The sequence below is a fragment of the Suncus etruscus genome, chromosome X (genome assembly GCF_024139225.1).
Source record: "Suncus etruscus isolate mSunEtr1 chromosome X, mSunEtr1.pri.cur, whole genome shotgun sequence".
Taxonomy (NCBI): Eukaryota; Metazoa; Chordata; class Mammalia; order Eulipotyphla; family Soricidae; genus Suncus; species Suncus etruscus.
The window spans coordinates 96991690-97002049 of NC_064868.1; the positions used below are offsets into that span (position 1 = coordinate 96991690).

Genomic DNA, 10360 nt, shown 5'->3' on the forward strand with positions numbered 1-10360 from the left:
TAAGTTTATGTGTGTAAATTATAGGAATATATAGAGCTTCAGATTATACACATATGCAAGTATTTTAAAAGCTTTTTATTTTTAAAAAAATTTGCTGTACCTGCAATATTTATGGACTACTTGCTCTGTGCTCTGGTAGTGCTTGGGGAGACTGTTAGGAATTGAAACTGGATCAACTGCATGCAGGACAAGTGCCTCACCTACTGTACTATTTCTCTAACCCCTAAGAAGACTTTTGATTTCTCCCATAGGTAGACCATAAAGATACACAATAAAGTTATGACAAGGGTTGAAAGGCAACAAAATGAGAGAACTTATCCACACAACTGAGTTGTGGGGGCATTTGAGAGGAAGGGATGTTAAAGTCCTTGGCAGAAGGAGATTGAGTATTGGAATACCCCACTAATGGAGGGTGTAGTGTTGGAATTATGTGCCTGAGAAATCAGTATTAATAGTATTGTAAACAATAAAATTTCAATTAAAATGTTTTAAAGAAGCATTTTTTGGTAAAAAGTTGATCATTGCACACATGCTGTTTTTTAATTTTATTTTTTACTCCACCTTTCTTCCTGGTTATATTTTCATGACATCACATACAGATCTGCTTTATTCATTATCATAGTTGCATAGCAGTGCACCATAATTTAACCATTTCATTACTGAATAGCATTTGGGTGTTTCTTCATTTTGCATCAAACAATGCTCCAAAGAGTATAATTGTGCAAATTTCTTTATGAACTCATGCCAATTTTGTAGATTAGCATCCTATAAATGCAACCTTGGATGGGAAATAGAAAGTAGACAACTTTGGTATTAATAGAGAGTTCAGAATTGGCCTTCAAATATGTTTATAACCAATTTTCACTCTCATAACAGTGTCAGTGCCAATTTTCCCACACTCAAAGCAAAACAAGGTACCATAAATCTTTTTAATTTTTGGAAAGCTAATAGGCAAAATGCGACTGCATTGTGGTTTTAATTTGCATTTATTTAATTAGTGTAGCTGAACAGCCTTTCATGTTTATGGGCCACTTTTATTTCCTTTCCCATGAGTTGGTTCATATCCTTTAACTATTTTTCTATTGAATTTTGAATATTTCTTAAGACTTACTATAAGCTTTTTATACAGTATGACTATTTCTTCTGTTTCTCTCTCTATATATATGTATATATATAAAACTAATCCAATCTGTTCATATATACTTGAACTTTGTTAATAGTGGCAGATAAAAGTTTTAATTTTTTGCTGTCAAGTTTTATTGCACATGCTTTTTAGTTTCTGGGTTTCTTGTCAAGTTTAAGAAACTCTCCCTAATCCATGGTTATAAAAATGCTCTATATTTTCTCCTAGTACAGTTAAGTCATGATCTTAATTTTTAAATGTTAGAATCTTTATTCCAAAGGCAATAAAACTACTTTGGCAACAGACAGATTACAAGTTAAGCCTCTAAAAGTGTACTAATAAATTGTGGTATATATGTAAAGGAAGTTTCATATAGTAATTTAAGATAAAGTAGTTAAAACATTGACATGAAAAGATGTTTACCATTGTAACTTAAAAAGACATAAGGTCTACTGTGTTTCAAGTTTACTGAAAGTGTATAATATCTCTGAAAGTGTATATACCACAATGTTAGCAGAAGTTCCTTTCGAGAAGTAGCTAGTCTGAGGCTTACTTTTTTCTTTATAGTTTATACATCTTATGCTGTCAATTATGAAATATTTTTCATTCTGAAAACACTGCATAAATTATGCATATATGTTATAATTGTGCTAACCTGGATAAAAGGAAAAAGGAACAAGATTGGGAAAACAATGAGAAAGCAGTTAAAAATCAACACTTGATATATATCAATTCACATCTGTTAACTGTGGGAACTGACTAAAGAGACATAATTAGACTTAACATCAAACGGACCTTGCAAATACACAGACCACTTCCCATTGTTTAACACAATTCAAATATAAGAACATTGAATTACTCTTTGGAAAACATGTGTGAGAAATTAAAATTCTGATTATATTAACTCTTTTCTAATAAACTACTGAAACAATGAGACATTTCAGAAAATAACAATTTTCAATTAAAGGAAAAAAAATCCTTCAAAGGCTTCTCATCACCTAAAACTGTTTCTGAAACTTTCTTGAATATCAAAATCACCTTGGTATTACTAAAGAAATAAAGGAAAAGGGGGGTTGGGAAAAAAAAAAAAAGAAATAAAGGAAAATAGTTTTTTTCTGGCACTACACAGATCTGAACCTGATTATATTTTACATCCTCACCCAAGTGTCTGGCACTTTATAGTTTTAACAAGCTCACAGTTGATTCTGATTGGCGAACTCAGAAAAACCAGAAAAACGCAGACCTCCAGAAGTAAATGCAAACCTGAACATTTAAAACTCTCTCATCTCCTGTCAGCATTTGCAGTGTCCTGAGTGGCATAATATTACTTCATTGTCCCTGTTGTGGGAACCTGTTGATTATCACCTATGACGAAATTTTTTTAATTGACAGGGAATTCACTTACCATAAAATGCTTCCTTTAAGGGTACAATTCAGTGATGGTTAGCATATTCACAAGAGTGTGCAATCATCACCACTCTCTAATTCCAGAACATTTCATCATTTCCCATAGGAAACCTCATGGTCATTAGCACTCACTCCCCACTTCCTCCCCATTCCAGCAGGTCTGAAAACCACTAATTTCAATTCTGGTTCTATGGATTTGCCTATTCTGGACATTTAATGATTCATAGTGTAGCCTTTATTTGGTCTTACTTTCAAGTTATAGACTGTTTTCAAGATTCATTCGTGTAGGGGCTGAAGAGATAGTAGAATAGATAGGGCACTTGGCTTGCATGAGACTGACCTGGGTTTGATCCTTGGAACTCAATATGGTCCCCTAAGACATAGCAGGAGTGATCTCTGAGCCCAGAAATAGTCCTGAGCACAACCAATGGTGAGCCAAGTTCCCAATAACCTCCCAAATTCTTTCTTGTATTAATGTGTATTTTATGTCATTATTTTCATGGCTGAATATTAGTCCACTGTGTGATATAACACAAGTTGGTAATTCATTCATCAGTTTATGTTTACATTAATAACTTTTGCTTTTATGGCCATTATGAATAATGTTGAGATGAGTATTCATGTCTAGGAAACTTTTGGAGGATATCTCTCAAGCATTGTTAAGTAAGCCAAAGGTCTCGTCCAGTGATACTTAACCAACTGGGCCAATAACTACAATGCAGCTCAAGTCCCTTAGTGCTGGGTCACCTCAGAATTGCTCAAAAATCCCCCAGGTCAAATCTGGTCTTGCTAATGGGTCCCCACAGGGCCTCAGGGGACTGTGTGGAGTCAGGACCAAGGATTGAAAGTGGGTCTGGCATTTGCAAGACAAGCATCTTAGCCTGGGTACTACCTCCTCGCCCCTGGGAATCTTTTAAAATTACCAAGTTATCATGTTTAATTTCAGATAAATGGAATCTAAATATGTGAGAAGTACAAAAATACATAGTCTTTGGACATCCTTTTTAAATACTAGGCTTGTCAAGTGAGTACAATGAGCATCCATAATAAAGATACTGGCTCCACCACTATGCTAGTCAAATCCTGGAGTGAAACCTACATCTCCACCCTCAACAGGTTGTCACAAGTTGCCTTGATTGCCCTGTAAGGGTGAGGTCATAAGAGTGAAAATAATGCCTCTTCTATTTGTCAAAGCAGAACTTTTATTTAACATGAAAATAGAAACCATCTAATATATGTGATACTCTCTGAAAAAATTATCACTGTCCAGCAGAAAATAGAGTATCCCAAAACGCCCATAGTTCCCCAACACCTGTAGGACCATATGAGAGACCATAACTCCCTGGCCTGCATAACAGGAGCAACCCCACCTTCTCATGGAGAATGGATGTGTCTCTCTACCTGCCAATAATGATCAGTGACTCCTGTGGCCTCTCCTTCCCACCACAAGCAGTGTCAGACACTGGCTAAAACGATTAGAATGAGAGTAACACATACACAAAATATACAGGTTTCAATATTTGTTATAGAAAGAACCAGTAAGGCCACTACTAACAAAAAGATAGCCAGTAGATGCCATCAGAATGTTGTCAAAGAAGTTAGAATTAATTGGAAAAGATTTTAAAGGAATAACCATACAATCTTCAAGGAGAGTCTATGAAAACACTTGAAGCAAATTCAAAGTGTGAAAATATAAGAAAGGATCATACAAAGAGGACTAAAATTTTGGAGTTGTTTTCAATTTTTATGCAAAAGCAAAAACTTCAGTGGCAGGTCAGGTAGCATAAGGGACAGGACAGAGAAGAGAATACAAACAATGAAGCTTGATAATAGAGCAATAAAAATCCTCAACCTTTGTAACAGCAATAAAAATTCCCAACCTTTGTAAAAGAGATCAGATAGATGAAAAAATTCAGAAGTGGTCCCTGAATGCAGATCCAAGAGTAACCCCTGAGCATCACTGAGTATTTCAATTCCTGAAACAAACAAAAAGAAGTGTTACAAAACTTATAGTTGAAAAACAATCAAAATAACAGAGGAGCTCTTATTAGAAACTATGGAGAACAGAAAGAACAGATAAAAATGTCAAAGGCTGAAAGAAAAGAACGGACCACCCAGAATGTTACATGCAGCAAAAATTCAATTCTAGGAATAAAGATAAACTATGATTCTGTGATGCCAGAGAAAAAGATTAATAACAAGGACTTCTATAAACACAGAAAAAATAAAAGGAGTCTTCGTTTTGTAAATAATTGTCTATAAAATGTTGAAGCCAAGAATGGTAACACTAGCCTAACCTGGTTTCCCGTAATTTAAGATAATTGTATTATAAAGTTATCTAAGTTTCCTGTAAAGTCTAAAGCATCAACGAAAAAGCTAAATAGGGATGTGTCACAAACAGCAATACAGATAATAATATAGAATTCTGAAAATTTGCTCAAATAGACAACATGGTTGGTTTAAAAAAAACAACCTAGGTCAGAGGAACAAAAATAGTGAATCCCAGGAGTTGAGGAGAGTGCTAGAAGGGGTAGGGTGCATGCTATTCATGCAGGAGGCCCAGGTTTGATCCCTGACGTTGAGGGCCCCTCTAGAATTGCCTGAAACAGTGAATCTGGGCTCTGAATCTGGGCTCTGTTGAGTGTTGCCGGCCCCACCTTCAAAGAATATTGAATATTCACTTGGAATCCCAATTTCTACAGTATTCACCAAATGACAGAACTTAGAAAGCTGTGGAGCAAACACATATAATTGAAAGGAAAAATAAAATTGATTTTATAATCAGAAAAAAACCAATAGAACTGAAAGGTCCATTTATTATAGATGAAATTTGACATTCTTCTCTCAACAATTGATAGAATAACCAGGCAGAAAATCAGTACAGATGTAGAAGAATCAATAGACTCAAACAAAAGGATCTAACCCACTTTATTAAATACTTAACCCAATAGGAGCAGACTGCACATGCTCTCTAGCACCCGCAGAACATAATACCAAGACAGACCATATGCTAGGCCAGAAGGCTAGACGTAACACATTTTAAAGAATTGAAAGAAACTAGAATTTGTTTTCTGACCAGTTTGGTATCAAAGCAGAAACTATGAAGAGAAAGATAGCAAGGGCATTTGTAAACACTTAGAAACTACAGAACACATTTCTAAATAATTTGAAGTTCAAAGAAATGACAAGAGAAATGAAAAAAAATTAGACGTCACCAAACAAAAACACATTTCCTCAGAGCACTAACAGAGGTAGCCTTGCAGTTCCTGTAACATTTCTGGGTGGCCCTCTGAGAACTGCTTCCAGGTCTTTCAGAAGCATTCTCATCCTCTAAGCACTGTCTGTGCTAAGCTCCCCCCCACCCAGAGAAAACATAGCACGCTAGAAATGGGAATAATGAAGCACTAAGGAGAATTTTGTATACCCAGAGCTTCTGTTAGAGATGTGTCAAATTAATAATCTTGAGAACCAAAAAAGGACCAGCATTTTTGTCTTATTTCCCATCATAGCTTTAATTACAGTGACAATTTTATATGTATGAGGCTCTCGAATACACATCTAATTGATGAATTGAGAAGATTGAGCAGATAGTTTATGTCTAGGTGGTTGGAAGTCGTAAGTCAATTTCTGGTGGGGAAGGCAGATTAGGTAACACCATTTTCTTCATCTAGTATACACTGAAGGAGATGATCAGGATGCTACACTAAGAACTATCATAACAATGTCAGTGAGTGAGGGAAGTAGAAAGCCTGTCTCGAATACAGGTGAGGAATGAGAAGGGAGTAGGATGGGGGCATTGATGATGCAAAGGTTGCACTGGTGAAGGGGCTGTTTTTTATGACTGAAACCCAACTACAATGATATTTGTAATCACGATGTTTAAATAAAGATATTATAAAAATAGATTAAAATCGGGGCAGGAGCATTGGTGCAAGTGGTAGGGAGTTTGCCTTGCATGCAGCAGACCCAGAACGGACCTGGGTTCAATCCCTGGCATCCCATATGGTCTCCCAAGCCAGTACCAATTTCTAAGCGCATAGCCAGAAATAACACCTGAGCATCACCAGGTGTGGCCCAAACAAACAAACAAACAAAATTGCAGGGCTGGAGTATTAGCACAGCAGCAGGGTGTTTGCCAAAAAAAAAGAGCTCTAAATTTTCCATTAAACCAACACCAGCCACTCCACTAAAGATTCTGAATCCTTATCTATAATAATATTAAAAAAAATACCATTAGTTTCGAAAACAATATTAACATGGTGTTTGCATTAAGGTGATATTTACATGGTCTTTGCTGTATGTTGCAAATTAAAATAAAAAAATATTTAGGCACCATGATTTTAAAAAAGTTTCAAAAAATGGGGAGAAGAAATGAACAGACACTTTGGCAAAAAAGAAATACAAATGGCTAAAAGGCCCATGAAAAATGCACCACATCACTAATCATCAGGGAGATGCAAGTCAAAACAACTATGAGGTACCATCTCATGACACAGAGATTGGCACACATCAGAAAGAATGAGAACAAGCAGTGCTGGTGGGATGTGGAGAGAAAAAGAACTCTTATTCACTGCTGGTGGGAATGCCGTCTAGTCCAACCTTTGTGGAAAGCGATATGAAGATTTCTCCAAAAACTGGAAGTTGAGCTCCCATATGATCCAGCTATTCCACTCCTAGGGATATATCCTAGGAACACCAAAATACAATACAAAAATCCCTTTCTCCACTGACAGAAATTTACAAGAAAAAAATGTAATCCCATCAAAAATGGGGAGAAGAAATGGACAGACACTTTGACAAAGAAGAAATACAAATGGCCAAAAGACACATGAGAAAATGCTCCACATCACTAATCATCAGGGAGATGCAAATCAAAACAACTATGAGGTACCACCTCACACCACAGAGAATGGCACACATCACAAAGAATGAGAATAAACAGTGTTGGCGGGGATGTGGAGAGAAAGGAACTCTTATCTACTGCTGGTGGGAATGCCGTCTAGTTCAACCTTTATGGAAAGCAATATGGAGATTCCTCCAAAAACGGGAAATCGAGCTCCCATACGATCCAGCTATACCACTCCTAGGAATATAACTTAGGAACACAAAAATACAATACAAAAATCCCTTCCTTACACCTATATTCATTGCAGCACTATTTACCATAGCAAGACTCTGGAAACAGCCAAGATGCCCTTCAACAGACAAATGGCTAAAGAAACTGTGGTACATATACACAATGGAATATTATGCAGCTGTCAGGACAGATGAAGTCATGAAATTTTCCTATACATGGATGTACACAGAATCTATTATGCTGAGTGAAATAAGTCAGAGAGAGCGAGAAATGCAGAATGGCCTCATCTATGGGTTTTAAGAAAAATGAAAGATATTCTTTCAATAATAATTTTCAGACACAAAAGAGAGAAGGGCTGGAAGTTACAGCCAACCTCATGAAGCTCACCACAAACAGGGATGAGTTTAGTTAGAGAAATAACTACATTTTGAACTGTCCTAATAATGAGAATGTATGAGGGAAATGGAAAGCCTGTCTAGAGTACAGGCGGGGGTTGGGTGGGGAGGAGGGAGATTAGGGACATTGGTGATGGGAACGTTGCACTGATGATGGGTGGTGTTCTTTACATGACTGAAACCCAAACACAATCATGTATGTAATCAAGGTGTTTAAATAAAATATATAAAAATTTTAAAAAAATTTAGGGGGCCGGAGAGATAGCATGGAGGGTAAGGCGTTTGCCTTTCATGCAGAAGGTCATCGGTTCGAATCCCGGCGTCCCATATGGTCCCCCGAGCCTGCCAGGAGCGATTTCTGAGCATGAAGCCAGGAGTAACCCCTGGGCGCTGCCGGGTGTGACCCAAAAAATCAAAAAAAAAAAATTTTAAAAAAATTTAAAAAAATGTATAGGGGGTGCGTGTGGTGGCTCAAGGGGTAAAGTGTCAGCCTAGGCCACGCTAGCCTAGGACGGACTGTTTGATCCCCCGGCGTCCCATAAGGTCCTCAAGCCAGGAGCGATTTCTGAGCACATAGCCAGGTGTAGCCCCTGAGCATCACCAGGTGTGGCCCAAAAACCAAATATAAAAAAAGTGTCTGGAAGCCGGACCTATAGCACAGTGGGTAGATATAAAAAAATATCCCTTTCTCACACCTATATTCATTGCAGCATTGTTTACAATAGCCAGACTCTGGAAACAGCCTAGATGCCCTTAATATGAATGGCTAAAGAAACTATGGTACATATATACAATGGAATACTATGCAGCCATCAGAAGAGATGAAGTCATGAAATTTTCCTATACATGGATGTATATGGAATCTTTATGCTGAGTGAAATAAGTCAGAGGGAGAGAGATAAACACAGAATGGTCTCACTCATCTATGGGTTTTGAGAAAAATGAAAAATATTTGTGTAATGATTGTCAGAGAGAAAATAGAGGAGGACTGGAGGGTCCATCTCCTGACATGAAGCTCACTGTTTGCAGGCGCTGAACACAGGGATTGTTTAGTTCAGTCACAGAAATAATTAAACTGAGTACTGTCATAACAAAGTGTGACTGAATGATGGACGTAGGAAGCCTGTCTAGAGTACAGGCTAGTGTGGGGTGGGGAGGAAGGACACTTGGAATATTGGTGATGGGAATGTTGTACTGGTGAAGATTTTTTTACATATATAAAAACATCAAAAAAAAAAGAAAAGAAAAGGCCTCCCAATGTTTACCACAGGCTGTGTTCTTTACACTGTATAGAAAGAGGAGGTACAGTAAATGCACCCCATATACACCTCAACCCAGGCCCTTTGCCTGGTCTGTATTGTGAATGGGGGACAAAAAAGTGGTTAATAGTAGTTTAAGGTGTGTAATGTTCCATCTCTTAACTCATCACCAGTATCAGCATTCCTTCACCAATGTTCCAAGGTTCCCTTTCATACCAAGCTCACTTTCTTACCAGGCTATATGTATTTTTTGTTTATTATAGTTTCGGTCACATGTTTTCAGTAGTGTCATCTCAAATGATTTTAATGCTACCTCACTAGCATATTCAGCAGAGTATCCTAGAACTCTGGCCCCTAGTCCTCTGTTACCACCTCCCTCCACCCCTGTTCCCAGCATGCATCTCATAGCTTCCTCTTTTACCTCCATAATGCTAGTGTAACTGTTCCCCACTTGTACAGCTTTTTGTAGATTGGGTATCAATTCTGTTGTCATTGACTTTGGGTTTAGTGATGAAACAGAACTTCTAGAACTGTAAAGAAAAACTCTCTCCTAGGCTTTATCCTATGACCTACTCAAATAACAAGATCTCTAGCTACAGAGGCGTGATGTCATCATTCACAACTGAGTGGAAAGTTTCCTTGCACCATAAAAGGACCTTGGGGTGTAAAAATGAGCATGTATGGAGCCTGTAGTTGTTCCCATGGCAGTATGCTTCTTTATACCTCTTATGGCCCTCAGTTACCGCCTGTCTGCTTCTTCTTTCTATCTCATTCTGTTCTCTTGCCTTTTCATCCTTCTCATTTCTTTTTGTAATCTGGGGTCCAGTGTTTACCCCTTTTAATACATTCAATTCCTCATCTTGTTGCTCTGTATATGCAAATAAGTGAGACCATCTGGTGTTTGGTATATAACAATTTTGAGAACATAAAAATGGTTAATTCCAAAGGTAAGATTACATTTTATTGCTTTGTGTATGCATAATATAAATAAAAGTCTATAGTGAATTAAAACTAGCTTTGAAAAAAATAGGTGGAAGAGATACTCAGTGAGCTGGAGCACATACTTAGAATGCAGATACCTTAGGCTTGCCCCCAGTTG

General features: G+C 37.3%; 1 non-coding gene across 1 annotated transcript; it reads left to right on the forward strand.

The window, feature by feature from the left end:
- The first annotated feature begins 9250 nt into the window (after positions 1–9250).
- Positions 9251–9378, forward strand: LOC125999804 (small nucleolar RNA SNORA51). Its single transcript, XR_007492273.1, has one exon. It is a non-coding gene; the product is annotated as a small nucleolar RNA SNORA51 (small nucleolar RNA).
- The last annotated feature ends 982 nt before the right edge of the window (positions 9379–10360 follow it).